We start from the raw sequence: 8300 nt of genomic DNA, 5'->3' as shown, positions 1-8300 counted from the left end.
TCAATTACCAACCCAACCCATTTAATTAGTAACCCACCTATTTAACCCAATATAATCCAAATACCTCTAAAACTACTTGAATACCCTCCTGACCTCCAAAATTACCAAAATACCCTTAAATACTTAAAATGACACAAATACCCCTACACTTCCAAAATTACCAATATACCCTTGGACATCTAAAATTATCCTCAAAATCTCTAAAATGAGCAAAATGCCCCATGAAACCTTTAAAATAACCAAAATACCCTCGATATCTCTAAAATTACCAAATATGCTCAAAAACCACTAAAATGACCAAAATATCCCCAAAATCTCTAAAATGAGCAAAATACCCATGAAACCTCTAAAATGACCAAAATACCCCCAATATATCTAAAATCACCAATTATGCTTAAAAACCACTAAAATGACCAAAATCTCTAAAATGAGCAAAATACCCCCCAAAACCTCTAAAATGTCCAAAATATCCCAAAAAACTAAAAAAATTACCAAAATACTCTCAAAACCGAAAAAATGACCAAACTACTCCCAAAACCCAAAAAATTACCAAAATACCCCTGAAACCTAAAAAAAGACCAAAATACCCCCGAAACCCAAAAAAAGACCAAAATACCCCTGAAACCCAAAAAATGATCAAAATACCTCCAAAACACAAAAAAAATACCCCCAAAAAATCTAAATTTAAATAAACAACATAAAATCTAAATTTCTAGAAATTTAGGGGTATTTTGGTAATTTTTAGGTTTTAGGGGTATTTTGGTCATTTTTTTAAGTTTTAGGGGCATTTTGGACATTTTCTAGAAATTTAGATTTTATGTTGTTTGTTTAAATTTTAGATCGGTTTTAGTGGGTATTAGTGGATTTATCCATTAGGACCCATATAATTAAATAACCTAATGGGTCTTTACCCATTTAACTCAAATATTCAAATGGGTTGGGTTAAGACTTGATAGTTTTTAGACCCCTTAAAACACAATTGATTTAACCTAGGTAATTAGCCAAGTTGTTACTTAGTCCAATTTAACAAATCTAGGTTATCACAATAACAAAGATCATATCATGCAAAGCAGCGGAAAAATAAATAACACAAGATATGATCACCTAGGAAACCAAACCGGCAAAAACCTAGGGAGGATTTGACATAGCTATCTTCAACGTAAACTTGAATCCACTATCTTGAAAGAATCGAAGTTCATACAATAAGACTTACAAGCCCCCACGCTTGACTTCTTTTTGCTACTAACCAGTAAAACTTATTGACACGACCACCTGCAAGCTCCGAATTCACGAACTCCTTCTTTCTTGGATTCACCACCAGATACAAGCACACTCGCTTGTGTTTTCTTTAAACTTCAATGGCAGCAACCGAGTTGATCATCAAGGTGTAGATAAATCTTCTCCTTGAAGACCCTAAGTTTGTGTAAAGGAAAGCTCCTCTAGATCTCACAAGAGATTTACACAAACCGCAATATGAGCTACACTAAAACGTGGCTAGGGTTTGCCTTTTATACTTAGGACAAATTAGAAAACCCTAAAACGTTTTAAAACAACTAAGGCTGAGTTGGAAAAATCTGCAGAAAAAAATATTCTGCCCAAGCTTTGATCGATCGAGCCTAAGCTTCGATTGATCGAGCCAGGCTAAAATGCATAAACTTTTCTGCATTAGCTTGATTCCAACTTTACATAAATGCACAACTTTGAGCAAGACTAAAACACTTCTAAACACATTGTTTTAATCATGGTTTGCCAACAATACATATTAGAGTTCTAAATACATAAATACCTAAGTCTTTAGAACCTAACAAACTCCCCCTTTGGCAATCCGTGACAAAACACAACTAGAAACTCAAGGTTTACAAAATAAAAGCCCTTTACACAAATAATGCTCATAAAATAAATTCAATCCTAACTACTATCCATCAGTTGCAAGTGTAGACAGCAGCTCAATTGAATCAACTTGTATATTTCCTGAAACACTAAACAAAATGCATAACCACATGTGTGGAAAAAATACAAGTAAACAAATTAAATTCTTGATTTCAAACAACACACAATAAAGACATATATCAATGAATAACTCATAAATATAAATCAATAAAAGTTTGAAACAAGAAACATAAACAACACTCCCCCTAACATGAATATCCCATCAAAAACATGGCAAGAGCTAAAAAGGTAAAATACAAAGTGAAGCACCTAGATACAATCTAAACTCCACAAGCTCCAACCAAAGAAATACTCTTCCCCTGAAAACAAAAACTCTACAAATACTCCCCCTTTTTGTGACGGAATGCCAAAGGGCAAGCAAACTCCATCATCAAAAGGGAGGTGGTCTAAACTGTGCCAACTCCGCACGCAATGTACGGATCTCATCAAGCACGTCCACCAAAATCTGTCCATGAGCCGCCTGAACGGTCAAGACATGATCTAATGTACGTCGAATGTCTGAATCATCCGAAGTAGTCGGTGGAGGAACATCAGTACCAGCAGCAGCAGCACCAGACGTCTCAGCATCATCAGCACCTGTAGAAGAGGGAGGAGGGGGAACAACACTAGATGACGCACCCCTAGGACGCGAAGGAACAGCTCGCATGTGAGCAGCCCTCTGTCTAAGAAAGGTGGCACCTATGGGAGTAGCGACATGAACAGGCTCACCAGATGGGAAACCATCTAGACCTAAAAAGAGCAAAATCCTATGAATGAAAATAGGATGAATAAGCGCATGCCCTATGGCAGAACTCCTATGAACCTCGTTCAAAGAACGAAGGAATAGATGAGGGAAACTGATCGACGCACCAGAAACAAAAGTATATAAAAACACACATCGCTCTAGAGGGATGGTGTGGAAATGTGAAATAGGCCACAACGAATGACACGCTATCCTAAAGAAAAGATAGGCAGTCTCGGTAAGCTCAGCGGACGTGATCCAAGGATCAGAACTCCACTGGATAGATGACCCAGTGATGTATGATATGACAACATCTAAGGAGGGCGACTCATCACAGGGATAGTCAGGCTCCCGAACAACCGGAACCCCAAGAGCCTTAGCCACTACCCGAGGGGTAATGGTGAACTCAACACCTCGTATCCAACTCCTAACAAGGGTGTTGGAATCATAGACGTGGCAAGAGAGATTCGAGAAAAACTCTCTAATCAGGGCGGTCGGGGGTGGATGATCTATCTCTAAGAGAGGCAACCAACCTCTAGACACAATGTTAGCCCTAATGGCTGGATCAATCTCATCTAAAACCACAACACGCTCAGCCCAAATCTTGCGCTTACTATTCAAAGTATCAAAGGCCTCTCTGCTCTTATCATTCCTAAACGCCTCACTCCTAGAGGGAGACTCAGAGGAAGTGGAAGGGGTCCTATGGGCTCTAGTTTTCCTAGGCATGGTGCTAGGATAAGGACCAAAATACAAAGCAAAGGAACAAAAAAAACAAAAAAAATACCAAGGGCAGATTGCAAGTTAGCAAAAAAAAATATAGAACAAAATCTATATGATGCATGAACAATTTAAATGGCATGATGCATGTCCTAATGCAGTGCAATTAAGTCCAAATAAGTTCAAATTCAAAAAATTGGCATGAACATAGAGGTATTAACACAAAAACCCCAAAATTTGAAAAACCACTTGATCAATTTGAAAGATATTGACTAATTGATCATCTTACAAGATAGATTTCAGAAAATAATGACCAATTACATCAATTGAACAAGCCAATTTCATAAATTTAACCCAATTTGAACAAAATCCCCAATTCAGATCAATTACAAACCCTAGAATTTTCAATTTTTCACAAATCCCCAAATTGATCAAATTAACCAACATATATCATGAATATAACAATATAGAGACAAAACCCAATGATCAATTTCAGAAAACATGGCTTGAAACATCAAAAACCCCAATTTAAAAAGTGCCAAAAATATCCAATGAAATGCATGAAAACATGAAATAAAATGCAAAATGAAGGGCATAAAGGACTTATTGGCTTAGAGAGAGGAAAACCTTGCAAAAATTTCGAAGGAAAACAACAAAAAATCCTTAGTGGAGCCTTGCCAAATCGGAGAGAGAGAGGAAAGTTTGAAAAGGTTTGAAAAAGTGACTTTGAAAAAGTCCAATTTGACTTTTAGAGGACTTTTAGAAAAACATGATTCACGAGTTTCGATCGATCGAAAAACAACCTCGATCGATCGAAACAGACAGAGACTTTAACAAAACAATTTTAAAAAAGTTCGATCGATCGAAACAGTCAGAGGCTCTCTCAAACATATTTAAACAATTTCGATTGATCGAAAAATAGAATGGATCGATCGAAATGGACAGAGGCTCACTAAATTTGAGGAAAAACACAGTTTTTTGAAAAAAAAATACAGAATCAACTCAAAGCATTGAAATTTAAGAGCAAAATGCATGAGTATGTGATGATGTGATTTTTAAAAACAAGAATTTTAAGCCCAAATTTCCCAAAAATAAAATTTCTTGCATTCTTCATAAATTTTCAAGCAACAAATTAATTTTGCACAAAATTCAAAGTATTTGCAAAACTTGGTTGGTCAAACCATAAACACACACAATAACATGTACAAAGTTTAGCAAAGAGTAACTCGTGTAGTGTGTGCAACTAGCAAAGGCTTGAGATACATCTGAGGTGATATGTGAATAGCAATCAATCACAAAGTCTACAAAATTCATCACAAAGAATTTAAAAGAGACTATCACCTAAAGAGTTACATCATATAACTCTCACATCTCCTAGATCATAAGCTTGCAATCATGTAAGTTTCTTGAATTTATGCCTCATAATATACACACCAAATTTAAGTCATGTGATTTTGGCATCAACCCTAATAGTACACACCAATTTTAAGTATTAAGCAATTTAAACCGAGGCTTCACCTTATGTTCTTTTCGTGCATGTGCTACACTTTCTCGAGTGCAAAATCTTATGATATGCACTAAGGTGTTCATGATTGGCTAGTGAATAGTGGTGAGATGGTTATTTATATCTCTCTAAAGTTCAAGCCCGACAGTCAAAAACATGTGACTTCAAGATTAAGACAGAGTAATCAAAAACCATAAACATCTTCCCACACAACATGCACTACAAAGCTTCAACTAGTAAAATGCAATAAGTAAGCTCATCAAAGCTAAACAAGATACAAACGACATGTTATGTGAAAATAAATTGACCAACCTTGTTCTTCAAAAACCAAGAAGAATAGTACAAAACACAATTTGCTTCCTTTTTCTTCCCCCTTTTTTTTTTTTTAATTAAAAAAAAAACCTAGAATGAAATGCATGAATGTTATGCAATGCAAATCCTAGAAAAAAAAAAAAAAAAAAAAAACAAAACCAAAGAACAAATGTCACAAAGGGTAGAGCAATGAAGCACAAGGACCAAGAAGGCCAAGACAGATCAAGGACATAGAATCACACTAATTACTTGACGAAGAGTCTCAAACTTACTTCTATCAAGAGGTTTGGTGAAAATGTCGGCATTCTGATGTTCAGTAGGAATATACTCAAGACACACAATCTTTCTTTCAACAAGATCCCTAATGAAGTGATACCTAATCTCTATGTGCTTAGTCTTAGAATGTTGAACAGGGTTCTTAGATATGTCAATAGCACTAGAGTTATCACAGTAAACAACCATGGTATCTTGGGATATCCCATAATCAGTTAAAACTTTTTTCATCCAAAGAAGTTGTGAGCAACAACTTCCAGCAGTAATATATTCTGCCTCGACAATAGACAAGGACACATAATTTTGCTTTTCACTCATCCAAGCAACGAGATTAGCTCCAACATAAAAACACCCACCAGTGGTGCTTTTTCTATCATTAGCATTACCAGCCCAATCAGAATCAGAGAAACCAGCAAGAGACAGATTAGACTCTTTACTATAAAATAATCCATAATCACAAGTTCCAGCAACATATTTAATTATTCTTTTGACAGTATTTAAGTATGAAACTTTAAGATTAGATTGAAATCTAGAACAAACACCAACACTAAATGCAATATCAGGCCGACTAGCAGTCAAATATAAAAGACATCCAATCATACTTCTGTATAATGTAACATCAACAGACTCACCTGACGGATCATTTGTTAATTTTGCATTGGTGGCCATTGGTGTTTTGGCATGTGCAGCATTGTCCAGTCCAAATCTCTTGACTAGATTCTTTGCATATTTTTCTTGGTTGATGTAGATCCCTGAATCCGTTTGCTTCACCTGTAATCCCAAGAAATAAGTTAGTTCACCAACCATACTCATTTCAAACATCGCCTTCATTTCATCTGCAAAAGAATGAGCAAGAGAGTCATTAGTAGCACCAAAAACAATATCATCAACATAAATTTGAGCTACAACAAAACTGTTCTTATCCTTTCTTATGAAGAGAGTAGTATCTGTAGATCCCCTTTTGAAGCCATGCTCAGTGAGATATGCAGTCAATCTATCATACCAAACCAGTGGAGCTTGTTTCAAACCATACAGAGCTCTCTTCAATTTATACACATCATCCGGTCTGTGAGGATCAACAAAGCCTTTTGGTTGTTCAACATATACTTTTTCTTGCAGCATTCAATTCAAGAAAGTACTTTTGACATCCATTTGATATAGCTTGAAGTTCAGATGACTAGCTATAGCCAATAGTATCCTAATGGATTCCAATCTTGCTACCGGTGCAAAGGTCTCTTCAAAATCAATCCCTTCCACTTGTGTGTAGCCTTGAGCAACAAGTCTTGATTTATTTCTGATAACAGTGCCATGTTCATCTGACTTGTTCTTAAAGATCCATTTAGTTCCAATTACATTTACACCCTTTGGTCTAGGAACTAATTCCCACACATCATTCCGAACAAATTGATGAAGTTCTTCATGCATAGAGTTTACCCAATCAGCATCTTGAAGTGCCTCATTTATCTTTTTCGGTTCAAATTGGGACAGATAGCATGAGTATGTAATTACACTTAAGGCTTTTGACCTTAATCTCATATTATCATTCAGACTTCCCAATATATTTGAGGAGGGATGATTAAGCCTTACTCTAGAGGAAAGACCTTTAACTAGAGATGTGGATGTACCTTTCTATTCTGATGAAGGACTAAACTCATGTTGAGCCTGTTGAGTCACATGAACCGGAGTGGATGGTTCAGGACTTGATGGCACAGAAATTGCATCATTCAACACCATTAACTCCTCATCACTATGTTTCCCAACATAATCAACAGGAAGTGAGTCATTTACCTCCATAGGCTTATCTTGAACCGGAGTAGTACTTTCCGAATGTGCTTCTGGACATCATCATTGATCATAACATTAGATGATTCCATGACAGTTTTGGTTCTTAGATTATACACTCTATATGCTCTACTAATAAAGGAATACCCTAGAAAATATCCCTTGTCACTCTTTGCATCAAATTTCTCTAGGTTCTCTCTATCACGTTGAATGTAACAATCACTACCAAATATTCTGAAATATTTAACGACCGGCTTCTTTCCTGTCCAGAGTTCATAAGGAGTCTTCTTGGAATCAGGTTTGAAATACACCCGGTTGAGTGTATGACAAGCAGTGTTAACTGCTTCTCCCTAAAAAGATTTTGGCAATTTTTTACTGTGTAGCATGACACGTGCCATCTCCTGAATGACCCTATTTTTCCGTTCAACTATTCCATTTTGTTGTGGTGTCTTGGGTGAAGAAAACTCTTGATGTGTGCCTTGTTCATTGCAGAAGGTAACCAGCTTGGTATTCTCAAATTCTCTTCCATGGTCACTTCTAATTTTGGCTATCACAGTATCTTTTTCAACTTGCAATTTCTTACACAGATGTATCATCTTCTCAGGAGACTCAGCTTTATCTTTCAAAAGCACAACCCAAGTATATCTGGTAAAGTCATCCACAACCACTAGAATATACTTCTTTCCTCCTAAACTCTAAACTCGAGCAGGACCCATAAGATCAATGTGCAGTAACTCCAGAGGTCTTGAAGTTTGAACACTAGCCACAGACGGATGTTTAGACTTTATCTGTTTACCTATCTGACATGGTCCACATATGCTCTTATCTATCTTCTCAAACTTAGGTAAACCAACAACAGCATCACATTTAGAAATTTTTTCTAACTGCTTATGATTTGCATGCCCCAACCGTTGATGCCATAAATCAACTTGATCAATCTTTGCACTGAAACACTTGTTGCTTATGCTTGGTGTCAATCCATAACAGTTGTCCGCTGTCCTTACACCAACACACATATAGTCATCTCCTCCATCAATTATC

This window comes from Quercus lobata, chromosome 3 (genome assembly GCF_001633185.2).
Source record: "Quercus lobata isolate SW786 chromosome 3, ValleyOak3.0 Primary Assembly, whole genome shotgun sequence".
In the NCBI taxonomy this organism is placed as follows: Eukaryota; Viridiplantae; Streptophyta; class Magnoliopsida; order Fagales; family Fagaceae; genus Quercus; species Quercus lobata.
Note: the sequence above shows the minus strand (reverse complement) of the source record.